Below are 14,834 nucleotides of genomic sequence, written 5' to 3' on the forward strand. Positions count from 1 at the left end.
GGGTGGGGAAGGATTCTGAGGTTTCAGTGTGGGACAGACGTGATCTGATCGAACGGGTAAGTTAAATATTCCAAGAACATGAGAGAGCTGATTGGCCCAGGATCACTCCCATCTTCTGTTTCAGAATCAACAAATTAAATTGCTGGAAAATCTCAGCAGGTCCAGTCGCATCTTGAAAATGAAAACCGAATGAGATTTCGGGACTGGTGACACTTCTTCTTCCATCTCCATCTTCCTCTGCCTTTCTACAAACTTCCTTTTTATTGAATATGTCCTGACTTCAAACTTTATATTCAGCTTCACTTCTATTGCTTCCTCTCCAAACATTTTCCCAGTCTCTAAAATTGTATCATGTTTGTTCTATCTCTCACTTTGCCCAGAGCTTCCAACTGAACAAATAACTCTGTTTCTATTTCCTTAGATACCAGGCGGCCAGAGATTGGAAGACATAGGAGCGCTTCGCGCTTTCAGAATATCTAGTCTGCTTCACCATTCGATCTTGGATAATATCGTTCTTAACCCCATTCTCCAGTCCTCTACCTGAACACTAGCTCCCCAGTCTTAGGATCCAGTCTTTTTCCCAGAGTGGGTCCTAATCCGTCGCAAAACCCTCCACATGTGTTGGCAGCTGTTACACCGTGTCTACGTGTCATCAATCTCGGTTTCAGTGATTCTTGGCAAACACAAACTGTTCTGAGCAGCTCGATCGGGTCTCTGGCCCCACTGTGATCCTGCAGGGGAGCAGCAATCACCTACAACTCCTACGGAAATGATCGCGCTTCAAAAACAAACGGACAGAAAGAAAGATAGGCTTGTGTATCAAGATATGTGGAGGTAATTGCTTTCTGACCTGGTCAGTAAACCTTTCTCTGCATATCCCCGCACATTCTAGCTGTTGTGGTGAAAGGGAATACAAGTCCAATTAATTGCCATCTACGCTTTTATTCGATATGTGTCTTCCTTGTTCTGAATATGCAGGGAGTTTCCAGCACTGATGGTCACCATTTCTAAGAGTGCATGCCACGGGCCCTGATCTTTTCTGGAGAGTAGCAGTATCAGTTTGTGCGAAAGTGGCCCAGTGCAAAGCTTAGAAGAAACATTGTTGTTCCCTCTTTATGGACGACAGTCTTTCATATCATGATCGATGGGGTTTTATTGTATTCTCAACAACAAACCTTTTTTTGAATTTACTCGCCCAATACTACTGTAGCGGTGAAAAGAATATAATTCCGAATACCTGCTGCGTGAAATTCATTTTCAAATTTCTACTCGCAGTGGTCCTTCATATGTGGCGATGTCTATATCACTGCTGGCCATCCTGTTTAAGCGTGCCGTTACATATGTTCCTCTGTCTTGACGCTGCAGGGAAAATTGTCTGCGCCTTTTCAGCCAATATTTCCTGGATATTTCAACATGGTATTCTTTATTTTTTCAATCATGTCCTCTTTAAGGACACAGTTACCGGGCACTGATCCTTTCTGTAACAACAGTACCGCATTTGCTTGACATGCGAAGATGGCCTGGATCAGTAACAAGGAGAGCATTCATTTCCTTCTGTCACAGCGAACACTGGATTCATGATGTTAGTCTCTGTCAAATGCATCCGAAAATGTGCTCTGAAAGATTAATTTGAACGCTGTCTGGCGTTTCTCAACGTGCGTCAACCAAAACCAGAAATCCTCAGTCATAGTTTGGAGCAGTTCACGTATTCGAGTTTCGAAGCAGCAGACACGAATACAGTTCATTCAGTCAACTACAGGAATGAAAAGATTTACAGGCACAGATGAACTATCGAGTCTTGTTCTCATACTGTTACTAATATTACCGTGGGCTGAAGTCTAAGCCATGTTGTAACTAAAAATGAGGAAATCACAGACAGGCTGCCGAATGACGCAGTGTGTATTTTGTTTTCTTGTTCTCACAGAGTTCCAGGAAAGTATGACAGCGAGGGAGAGGAATGCAAGTCAAGTGCAGCTCTGGTGAAACACCTTCTGTCTGATTCAGTCATCAACAAGAAAATTGAATGCGACTAAAGCGGGAAACCTTTTCACAACTCGAACAAAGAGCAATCACAAACAGTGACCACGTCTTTGACATCTCAGATCGCCTTTGACCTTCCCTGAATATGTATACAAACTAATTTTTGTACACCTCAAAGTGAGAAGTGTTTGATTTACCGACAATAAGTGAGTCGCATTTCCTTGATTGCCACATAGGTTTCCAACTCAGCTTGCAGCCAGGTGGCAGTTGCTCATGGCTCTGCTGGATAATGCACTATTATGGAGAAAGAAAAGGAAAGTTGGAACTCTTATTGGCTCTGGGTTTCGAATAATCTTGCTACGTGTTCTGCCATTCTCGGATTCCAGTGCTAAACCAGTTTTTCAGTTCATCCGAGATGCAGGAGAGTCGGCGTTTCTGGCAGGAGCATAATTCATCATCTCCAGTGATCACTTTATCTGAGGAGAGAAAATGAACAAAGTTTCACACAGCGACTAATCGGAATTGCATTCCGTTTCAGCATGGTAGCAGGTATGGGCTAGCAAATTCAAAGCCAGATTTGCTGATGAGAACAACAAGCACGACCGCTCAGGTAGAGCAATTCCTTCCCACCGCTTATTCTGCAGATCTGGTGCAGTTGCTGTGAGTATGCTGCAGGGTATCATCAGGTACATGCTCTTGGGTTTCCGGTTTTGGCCTGTGTGCTCGCGGGGCTGAGCAACCTGAGACTCTGATTTCAGATTCCACTTCTTAAGAAGGCTTGTGTTTGCATCCCTGCGCGTCCACCTGTGCTAATGGATTAAGCTGGCAACGTTTTGCAGGGATGAGTTTTGTTAAAGTTGAACAGAAAAAAAACCAGTCATTTCTTCTCACCCGGCTGTGATGTGGCACAGCAGAAAACAACCAATATGGCAGTGCCCATGTTTTCTCCTTCTGCTGTAGTTGTCACGTTCCCCTCCAGCTCGAAAGGCCACCAGCATAATATGCGACTCAAAAACAGGCTGCGCCAATCTTTCATATTCCAGACAATTTGTATTTTTCACCGTTTCTCTGAAAGTGAATGTAGATATTTATTTTCCTGTTTATGTGAAATTAGGTTCTACATTGAATCTGCTCGCAGTTTTCTGTTATTGTTGCGAAAAGGAGGGAAATTGCGATATGAAACTTGGTTACTTTTCCCTAATTTCCTTAATTTCTGTCCTGATGAGAGAGGCTGGTGATTGGTCCTCTCGATCCGGTGGAGACGTCAGCTCAATTGTTAACCTCATCTAATCGTGACTGTAACTGGTAATCTTCACTTTTCATGGTTCATTGTTAGTCAGTTCTGATTCATATCACTTGAGCACTTTCCTGGAAGTATTGGTGCACTAAGGCGCCAGTACGTTGAAAGCACCATTTGGAATTGCCTCGCTGCAATTTGTGTGAGCAGCTCATGACCCAGACGACTCGCTCTGCCTCACAGACAGCATTCATGAGTCCGTGTGTCTGAAAATAGGTTCTCCTTGTCAGTTCTGCTTCTGTTCATCAGTTGTCAGGTTTTGGTTTCGCTGGAGAGCTGCGCGGGCAACATGATTTTTGAGGTATGTTCCATTGCCGGTTGGGAATGTGTTGGGAATGTGTCAAGAAGAATGGTCATTGGCAGCCTAAGACCAGAAAAAAAATGATTCGTTGCTGGTTTTAACCGAAGCAGCCTGTGGGAGTTATCTCAAATGGGAGAGTACTGTCTTTGCATGCGAGAGTGCGGGGTTGCTAGCTGCATTCTCCATCCCCTTTTAGGGCGGCACCGTGGCTCAGTGGTTAGCACTGCTGCCTCATAGCACCAGTGTTCCACGTTTGATTCCTGTGCGTAGTTTGCACATTCTCCCTGCGTCTGCGTGCGTTTCTTCCCACACTGCAAAGATGTGCAATGCAGGTGAATTTGACATGCTAATTTGCCCATAATGATCGGTGCATTAGTTCGAGGGAAATTGGTCTGGGTGTGTTACTCTTTGTAGGGTCGGTGTGGACTAGTTGCGCGGAAGAGCCTGTTTCCATACTGTAGGGAATCTAATCTAACCATCTTCCAGAAAACTAGCCCAACGCACTGACCAAGTGATGAGTGCCTATTCAAACTGATGATCGCCACTGCAGTATCTCAACCACTCTATTTGCCAAATTTTCACGTTTATTCTTTTTCAACTTTCCTGTCAGTATTTAGATCCAGATGCCTTTGACATGTTGAGAGTGTACCAGACTCCACCACTAAATCTGACAATTCATTCCAAACACGCAAAACTTTCTGTGTGAAAAAAAAAATGTCCTTCAGATCCCTTTTAAATTTTACCACTCTCTCCTTAAACCTGTGTTCCCTTGTTTTGAACGTGCCTGTCTTGAGAATAAATATTCATTGACCATTTACTCTGCAGTCTCCCTCATATTTTTATAAACCTCTGTAAGCCCATCCCTAAGCCCTCAAGCTCCAGGGAAAATTTTCATATCCTACTCAGCTTTACGCTACAATCCTAACACTGTAAGCCTTGCAACATCCTCATACATATTATCGAACTTGCGCCAAGTTCGCCATTGAAAGGGCGTGTGTTAAAGTGCCTGAAGTGAGGCGATGCTGAAACACTCATCCTGAAAAACGTGGTTGCGGGGATTTGTGTGGCAGCATGGCAGAGGTGTCGAAGGAGCTGTCTTTAAACTATAACCTCCATTGATTTGAATTCCCACCACGACCAGAACCACAGGTGAAGACGGGAACTCTGTTTTTCGTGAAAGAGCTATAAACATTGAGATGTCAGGATTTGATCCCATATTCGGCTGATTTTTTGACAGGAACTTTCACTAACTAAGGCAGAGGGACTGCCCAATCTCAACGATTCAAAACCATGCGTGCATTTACTTGACTATTCGAACACAGGAATTCGGACTCATTTTTGTGTGTTTCACAGTTACTCAGAGAAAATTTAAAACAACCTCCGTTTATGCAGAAGATTTCAAAGCTGGATATTCTCCACTGAAAATGCACAGGGAGAGGCAATCTCTTATTGTTTTTGTTTTAAACTGATAACTTCGACTGTTTCAACTGACAGGATAACGAAGGTCTGTCCATCGTCTTGGGTACCTTTAACAAAGGGAAAATCACACTAAGAGGAATGGGCTCATTGTGGTGAATTATTAAGGCGTGGTTTGTGAATCAGAGTGAATAGTGGTCAGTAAATACTGACACTGACATTGAACGTTGCAACGCCAGCTCCTCTCTCACTTGCTGTCTCATGCCTCCCAGTCATCATTGCCTTTCATATTTTCCCCTCGTCCGTTCCACTTCTCAACTTATTCCCGACTGTAAGTGTTCAAAGTTTGTGCGAAGATTTGTAGCTCGGGTGCTCGTTGTTGTGGTTCTGTTCGCCGAGCTGGAAGTTTTTGTTGCAAACGTTTCGTCCCCTGGCTAGGCGACATCATCAGTGCTTGGGAGCCTCCTGCGAAGCGCTTCTTTGATGTTTCCTTCGGTGTTTATAGACCACTATAAACACTGGAGGAAACATCAAAGAAGCGCTTCGCAGGAGGCTCCCAAGCACTGATTATTCCCGACTGCTTGCAAGTGTTCCTTTAGAAGCTGCAGCTTTAGGAAACGTATTATTGGGATAAAGTCATTACTCAATGGGATGGGATGCACCGTCAATCCATAATTACCCGAGAGATTGAGATTTTGAGTTACTCCGCAGAACCCTGGATGTCCTCAGTGCAGAGGTACAGGCATGATGCCACGAGGCAAGGATTTAGACCTAGTGACATTGAAGGAACAGCGAGATATTTTCAACCGGGAATCGCGAGATCTTTGGAGGGATAATTGCGGTGATAGCTTTCGCTTGTATTTGCTGCCATTGTCCTTCCAGACAGATGCTGATCGATGACTGAATTGCTCTGGCAGGCTCTGTGTGTGTGTTCTGTGTGCAATCAGGATTTAGTTTTCATTCGGATAATTCACAAGAAGAGAATTAAATCTTCACTTCCTGACTGGGAATTAAAGTCTGTTCTGGGCAATATAAACTCAGACTCGTATGCAGGGATGTCCATTGATACTGCAATAGCATTTGGGACCTGACCTGTACAAACGCCTGTGCCTGCTCTTCACGTCATAATCGTCTTCTCAGCAGCGTTTCTCTCTCCAAGTTTCCAAGTCGGTTCATATTATCACCCTTGGTTTCAATGTGAAGAAGGCAATGCTGTGAGAATCTGATGTTTTTCAGCAGATATACTGCAGCAAGTTAAGTAAAGAACTGATGCTAACACGAGCTCGTTTTGAGCTGTGGTGATGTGTCGACAACAAGAAAGGCATCGTTCAACTCGCCTCATTCCGGATGACGGGCTCGAAATGACCAGTGGTTTCTTGCTGAATTAGTTCATGGTCTGGAATGTAAAAAACTTCCATTATGAAAGTACAGCGAAAGGTAACGGTTCACAGAGTGTGGAATTCCAAGTGAAACAGTGACGGTGATTATATTTGCTGATTTTTCACCTTGAGATTGCTGTTTCCATGATGTGGACGTTTACATTACAAATAGACAAACTGTCACAGCCAAACCTGGTCTTTGGGTCAGTGACGGAATTGGTAACACGCCTTTTATGTCGAGTTAGGGGATTGTCGGTTCGCATTTAAAATCACGAGGATGCAGCGTGCTAGTCCATTCCTGTTGTCTGTCAGGAACGGAAGGGTTTGGGTTTTCGAATTTACTGTTTCTTTCGTCCACTTTAAGTTCGAGCTCAGAGCAACGTCTCTCATTGTCTGTAGAACTGGCTTTGGTTTAACCAAAAGCTGCCTTTTAGCGGTTGAACTTGCATGTTGGAGCGGACAGCTGAAGTGAAGCACAAGGAGCTGGTCAAATCCTGAGAACTCTGCCACTCTTGTGTGTCTCTTTCTGTGGAGGACACGACGTGGGTAAGAACACAATGTGACTATTTCAAACTTCAATCACATTGTTGTGTCATCTAAGATCAAAGTGAGAACCTCACTGCCTTTTGCACTGGAAACATCAGAACACATAAGGTTATGGACCAAAGCTGGAAACTGGGAATAGAATAGATGAATGTCTTTAAACCAGACTGCACCATGGGCCAAATGGACTTTTCCATTCTGCAAAACGTGAAGACGAGTAGAAAACTAATCTGCAGTGAAACTGATCAGGAATGAAAGGAAAAAACCATTTCATTGAGAATAAGTGCAAAAGCGTCTGTCTTCATTCAGTGTAATCCCGTAGGTAGGATTTGGAACTAGAACTGCCATGACATTAGTTCTATTTTCGGACAGGGAATGAATGTTTTATTGTGCAAATATATCGTGGTACCAGTATTTCTGACCACTGGTCCGATCCTGGTAATGCTTGGTTTTGTGCCAGGTTATCAAAAATCAAAAAGATGCAGGTTTTGGAAATCTGAACTAAAAACGAGAATTGATAGAGAAACCCGCTGCACCTGGCAACATCTGCAGAGAGAAACAGATTTTTTTTTAGAGCGACAGAAGCAGGTTAGTTATTGATTTCTAGATTATACTGTTGGGAAAATGATAATCTTACCTGTCGAATCATTGCATTTATCAAAATCACTCTTGAGCTCACAAATGTCGAATTTCCAATCTTAAAAGAACTTAATAAGTTGTCATGCTACTTTCATTTTCCTGAGCTGGTGGAAGGCTATGTTTTAGTGGCTACATTTCCTTTTGCTTTCTGTTATTTAGCAGTCACGTCGAATGGAGAATTGTTTCTTCCAGTGTCTACCTCAATACGTGTCTCTGTTTTTCTATATTTCTCTCTGTATCCTACTGGGCATTTTTAACATTCTCCGACACTCTAGCTGTCCATATCCCTCATTTCTTATTTCTGCTCTTTGAAAAGCCTGACAGTCAGAGACAGCTTGAGATTCGAACTGCTGAGAGGCTTTCTGACGCCTGGCTGGAATCTGTCGAATGAGTCTCACATTCTCTGTATAATGCTTCTGTCACTTCGACCTGAAGCAAGGAGCCATTTCTTCCTCAAAATCTAAAGACCCTTTCGAAGTTGAAGTTGAATTCCTTATCCAACATAAAAAGAAAGTAATTACATGATAGCTGAAGAAGAACAAGGATTCATTTACTGTTAGTGTACAACCAATGAATGGTGACAGCAGAGAATGAGGGTGATCAGGTCGTGGTGTCAGTGCCATTACCACTACATTCCCCGGGAATGCTGCAGTGTCTCCTGCTTCACCACTTAATTTCCACCAAACTGGAAATAAAGGAATGAGAATAAGAGGATGAGAAGCAGAAGTGCTTGTGGAACTGCGGTAGGAATCTCCAGGTTAAAATAGTAGTTAAAAAGAGCAACATACACTACTGGATTTAAACCTGGAAAATGAAGCCGGAACACAAAATCAGAAAATATAGCAATTCAAACAGGACACTGAGTGTTTCGATCAGCAACATAATACTTGCGAGAAATAAAGAGCTTTCAATACAATGAGCAGGTACCAGTGTGATGGGAGGTGCTTTCACCAGCTAAGCCACGGCGCCACGTTAAAAGCCAGATTTGTCGTCCATATGTGCAATGTCTGAACCACTTGATCACAGGAAATCGAAAACGCATTTTCTGTATTAGCGTTGCTCAGTATAAATGGCAATCAAACTCTGCTTGTGCAAAAACAGACATTTCAATGCTGAGCATTCCCCACTGAAGAGGCACAGAAAAAGACAGTATCCTCTTGCATTGGCATCCAACAGATATTTTCATCTGTTTCAACTGACAGAATAAAGCGGATGTGCTCATCTCCTCTCGCGTCCCATTAACCACATTAATACACACGCAGGGATTTTCAAACCAAGATGAACAGGCTCATTATTGTGAATTGACAGCAGTGGTGTGTGAGTCATTGCGAACAGTGAGAAATAAATGCTGAACCAATAGCACTGACACTGAGCCTTGCACCATCAGCTCCACACTCACATCTTGTGTCATGTCTCCTCGGCATCAGTGCATTTGACTTTAATTGTTCTACCCTGCACCTCTCCTCAAGTTATTCCCGACCGCTTGCAGTGTCGAATTAGTACATGCAATTATTAGAAATGCATTTCTGGGACACAGTTGTCTTTCAATGAGATAAGATTCACTGCCCATCCATAATTATCCCAAAGATGTAGGGGACGAGTTACTTTTGTCAACTCCTCAAAGACGCCACTCCTGACGCCACTCTGTCAATGTAACTCACTGAGGGAAGAACAAACTGACGCCACTCAGTTAGTGTTACTCACCCAGGGAAGGGCAGACTGACCCCACACTCTCAGTGTAACTCAGCAGACTGATCCCACACTGTCAATATAAGTCATTCACTGAAGAGCAGTCTGACCCCACTCTACAAATGTAATTCCCTCAGGGAAGAGCAGACTGATCCCATTCTGTCTACGGCACTCACCCAATGAATGAACACTAACCCCACTCTACCAATGTAACTCGCCAGGGAAGAGCAGACGGAAGCCAGACTGTCAACATAAATTATCGAGGGAAGAGAATACTGACCCCCCTCTATCTGTTTCACTCAGGCAGGGAAGAGCAGACTGTCACCACTCTGTGAAAGAAATTCGCCCAAGGAAGGGCAGACTGACACTACTGTATCTGCGTGACTGACACAGGTAAGAGCAACTAACCAAACTCTGTCAATGTATCTCCCTCAGGGAAGAAGACCCTGACCACTCTCTGTCCATGCAGCTCACCCAGGAAACAGCAGACTTACCCCACTCTGTCTATTTAAGTTCACAAAAATCCATTGAAGTACGTCCTATCCAGACACTCCTATTACAGAGACATCACTGTCTCTGTAACCGCGTGCATTCAATGGCGATTCCAAATAACCTGCAAATGTTTAGAATGTGGCAGCAAACCAGAGCAACCACACAGAAATTGGGCGAATGTGCAAACTTCCATCAGGCTGTCACCTAAGCCTGGAATGGAAACCAAACCCGACAGCAGTCGTGATTATAAAATGGCAGAACAGAAACCTAGCAAAAAGAATTGCGCCCCTGTGTGTTGCAACGATTCTGAGTATTAATTAAGCCCCCCTCACTGTAGTAAATTTCCATTTTCATCACTGCCAACCTTCTTCAAAGCAAAGCACGCACTTGCTTTTTTCAGACTTCCTATATCCCGCTTTCATCCCGCTTTTTACCTCATCATATTTCTGACTTTACAAACTACGTCATAATAGGTTGACAACTGCAGAATGAGCTTTGTTCCGTTCTCCACTGATGTTGATGGGAGTAATTCGGCATATTCGAGTAGGACTTGAGGCACTTGCGGGTGGTGTATTCGCGGCATTTTGGCTTCTTTTTTTAATTTTCGGTCTACTATTTCGAGGTCATTGCGCAGACTTCTGAAGAAGACTTTTTGGAGTCGAAATGGTAGCTGTGTTTTCTCTCGCAAGACAGACGTAGCTTTATTTCTGTTCTCTTATAAATTGATCTTCTTCTGATCTTTGCAAGTGAAATAGGGTGCATTACTATTGCTCGGTTTTAGTTTCAAAATCAAGAGAAACATGAAGGAGAGAATATCAAAGAACACAAAGTTCTGAGTTGGTAAGATAATTTTTGCAGCAATGGTGGACATGAAGGTCAAATTAAGATAACGGTTCAAGAACTTTTAGTCTGTGGAAGTGATATGTGACTTTAGTTCTAAATATATGTTTCCGTTCTTCCAGTACATCTTTTTGACTCCAGAAAACATTGATTGCTTTCTGTATTCACTTTGTTTCGCGATATCTGTCTTCTGGTCGACCAGGGACAACTTGAATTTGCGTCTGAATTGAATAAGATTTCGCTCTTTCTTTCGAGAAGCAAACCTGTGCATTATGTACCACATATTATGCTGATGGCTGAGAAGTTCAAAATGAATTATGGTTTATGGATCGTGAGCAAGAATGAAGTGATCCACTTGCGAACAGATGTCACCACGCCCTATTCCTACATCGGACCTGAACGGTCCATTGGCAGTGTCTGCAGACAGGAAATGTCTAAGTGACTAGTCCTTTGTTCAGTTTGATTTAATACCAATGGTAGTGCTGTTTTGGTGCAGAAATGTGTCAACATCTCTGATGTTAGAGTCAAAATTTAAGTCACATCTACTCCATGGAGTGTCTACTCATATCGGAACATGCTGACATGAAAACATCTAACTCTGATAGCAAAGGTTTTTTCATTAAACTGGGATTATGTTTAACTAAGCAATTCAGACAGCCAGGATGAATAATTGGCATTTGGTTCTTCAAGCTGAGCTCTCCACACCAACTGCTCCAACGAAGGCCATGGATAAGTTCCCCATCGATTATTTTGGTCTATTTTAGCCTCCACAGCAACCAATTGTTCTGAACAATGCTACACCACAAGCAGAGGGCTAAGTCTGATTTTCATCGTTAATTTTCAATTTCAGTTCTTAATTCACAGTTTCTCAGGAATGTGGACAGCAGAAGACCGTTAACATTCCATTTCTAGTATTTCCAGAAAATTCTACTCCGCTGATATTGCCTTACCTTTTCACATCGCAAACCAGGAACCTGGATCAGTCGAGTTCCTTTCCACACATGGAGTTGCTTTTTTCTAATTCATTGACTGCTGATATAATAGATTATTGGCCTTGAGAGTCAGCTGTAAATTAGGTTGAACTTTCTCAGCTTGACTTTCAACTGATCCTAAAAAAAATTCATCACCTGAAGGGAAATGTATTGCATTGCTTCTTGTTTTGCTGAATTCCACCCCCCGAACATCCAAATTTCACGATAGTTCGACAAATGTGTTGAAACTGATTCGTGTTGGAAGTTGGTGGCTTTTTGAGTCTCGACATATAATTTATTCAAGTAGATGACTGGGTAAGTCTTGAAATTACTTCGGATTCTTCACAGTTGAAAATTTACTTTCGATTGAATGCAAAGCTCAAGCTCCACGAAATCCAAATCCTGCAAAGGAATTAATGACTTTTAAAAGATTCTACGCTATGAACAGGATTCGAACCTGCGCAGAGAGACCCCATTAGATTTTAAATCCAATGCCTTAACCTCTTGGCCATCACAGCTGCAGCAAGAATCCCAATTTTCACAGTAAAACAACTGAATTCATTTGTTGGAAGAACAAATTGTCAAGACCCAAAGATTTCGCCAAACCCTTTGCAGAGACCCAGACAAACGTTACCTTAGCAGATTGGCAGGCTTTCACCGCAAACTAGATTCTGACACAGCTGAAGTTGTGGGAATGATTCTTCGTCGAATTATAGAATCACGGATGTACACCACGAAGAGAGGATCATTGTCTCACTGCGTCCGATCGATTTTGACTCAATTGCTCATCATCTGGTGCCAAATTAGATATGCTGTTGTGTTTTAAAATTCATCGAAATATGGTATTAGAAACATTGATGCTAAGTCCATAAACACTAGCTACATTCGTAAAAAAAAAATCGGAATTAGAAAGAATGCAGAACCAATTCACAGGAATGGATCCAGCAACTAATCTGTAATTTATGACATCAGGTAATGAACTTGTGAGCACAAGAGAGGAAGATTAACTGAAGATTTGGAACTTGAAATCGTCTTGACGGAATTATTTGCAAAGTCTTTGCGGTTGTTCCAAAGTCATCAAGTCGTTGAACAATACAACACGGAAAGTGGCCCTTCTTTCCAACTTGACTATGGTGGACAGATATCCTAAATTAATAGGTCCAATTTGCCAACATTTGGCTCAAATCCCTCTAAACCTTGTTACTCATATATCCATCCAGATGCCATTCAATGTTGCAGTTGTACCTGACTCCACCAATTTCTCTGTCATCTCATTCTGGACACGTCTGAAAAAGTTACCCCTGACATCCCTTTTAAATCCTTACCCACTAATTTTAAACCGATGATTTCTAAATTTTGACTTCCCCACCTACCGGAAAACACCTTGACGAGTCAACCTATCCATGTCCCTCATGATCTAATAAATAGCAACGATTTGACTTTATCATACTTGTCAGGAGGGAAATGTGTGGAGATCATTTGTCGAAGGTTTGAAGTAGAAAGTCTGATGTACAGATTTTTAGAAATGCATCTTGGAGAAGTTTTTAATAAGTCATTGAAGTCTAGTAGCAGTTGTAGAAGTCTGTTGTGAAAGCTCCAGAAGGATTTCAGGGCATGAGAACGAAGCATTATTTCCAATGTATGGTGGCTCAGTTCGACCGCACTTGGACTACAGTATGAGGAATTATAATCCTCAATTTAGGAAAGATACTAATGCCATATGAGGAATACCACGAATGGTGATTAGACTTGATATCATGGATGAACGTTAGTCCTCTGAATTGAAATTGGGCAAATCTTGCCTTTTCTTAACAGTTTCAAAACAAGAGAGGTAATCTCATTGAGAGTTGCAAAATATTTGAAGAGATAAACAGGGTGGTGCAATTAAATTTTGTTCCCTCATTGGTGAATCTAGAAGCAGGAGAGGACAATATTAAAATGAAGCATTGCGATTTATGACCAGAATAAGAAGTATTGATTTTTGTCTTAGCCTTGGGAAGTCTCACTGTTCAGCACTACAGTGAGCCTTGGATATTTGGTCTTTGAATGCATCACTATCAGCCTGACCCGCCGACACTTACTGCATCACTATAGACCTGACGCCTCACACTTACCGCCTTAATATCAGCGTGAACCCCTCAAACATACTGCATCACTATCCATCTGGCGCCCTCACATTTACTGCGCCACTTTCACTTCGAGACCCTCATTTTGACTGCGTCACTATCAGCCTGACTGCCAAGCACTTACTTTGTCACTATCAGTCACGCCCTTACACTTCCCATGTTACTATCACCCTGACTCCTTACACTTACTGTGTCATTATCAGCCTGACTCCATCACACTTATTATATAAGTATCAGACTGACGCCTCACACTTACCGTGTCACTACAACACTGCCTCCTCAAACTTACTATGTCACTATCACCTTGACCCTCTCACATTTACTGCGTCACAATCACACTCAGCACCTCACAACTACTGCTCCACTATAAGCTTCAACACTCACACTTACAGCGTCACTACCATCCTGACTCACTCACACTTATCACCTGACAATCAGCATAACTCTCTCAAATTTATTTCATCATTATTAGGTTGAGGCACTCACACTGACAGCGTCACTAACAGCCTGACCCCCTCATGCCTTCTGTGTTGGTATCTCTCTGAGCCCCTCAGAATTACTGCGTCACAATCAATCTGACCCCCTCATACTTAATGCGTCACTATCCCTCTGGCACCCTCATACTTCCTGCATCACTCACACCCTGACACATGCGCACCTCCTGCATCCCTATCAGCGAAACCCCACTCACTAACGGCGTCACTCTCTCTCTTACCTGCTCACACTTAATGCGTCACCATCACCTTGACACTCTCTCACTTAGTGCATCAATATCAGCCTGACCCCCTCACACTTACTGCATCACTACCAGCCTGATCCCTTCAAATATACTGTGTCACTATCAGACTGACCCACTCATACGTTCAGCATCACTATCACCTTGACCCCCCAAACTTAGTGCATCCAGATCACCCTGAACCTTTCACTCTTCTTGCGTCACCCTCAGCCAGACCCTGCACACGATCACTCTGACCTCCTCATACTTGCTGCATCACTATAACTCTATCCCACTCACACCGTGTATATCACTATCACCCTGACAACTCATACTCACTGCACCACTATTATCCTGACTCCATCACAATTAGTATATCATTATCAGCCTGACCCCTTACACTGACTGATGGAAATGTGTTGCTGGAAAAGCGCAGCAGGCCAGGC

General features: G+C 42.8%; 1 non-coding gene across 1 annotated transcript; it reads right to left on the bottom strand.

Moving 5' to 3' along the window:
• Positions 1–11,983: 11,983 nt before the first annotated feature.
• Positions 11,984–12,065, bottom strand: trnal-uaa (transfer RNA leucine (anticodon UAA)). Its single transcript has one exon. It is a non-coding gene; the product is annotated as a tRNA-Leu (tRNA).
• Between the last annotated feature and the right edge of the window lie 2,769 nt (positions 12,066–14,834).

The sequence above is a fragment of the Chiloscyllium plagiosum genome, unplaced genomic scaffold (assembly GCF_037043375.1).
Source record: "Chiloscyllium plagiosum isolate Xiang-an unplaced genomic scaffold, Cpla_swu_hap1 HiC_scaffold_48, whole genome shotgun sequence".
In the NCBI taxonomy this organism is placed as follows: domain Eukaryota; kingdom Metazoa; phylum Chordata; class Chondrichthyes; order Orectolobiformes; family Hemiscylliidae; genus Chiloscyllium; species Chiloscyllium plagiosum.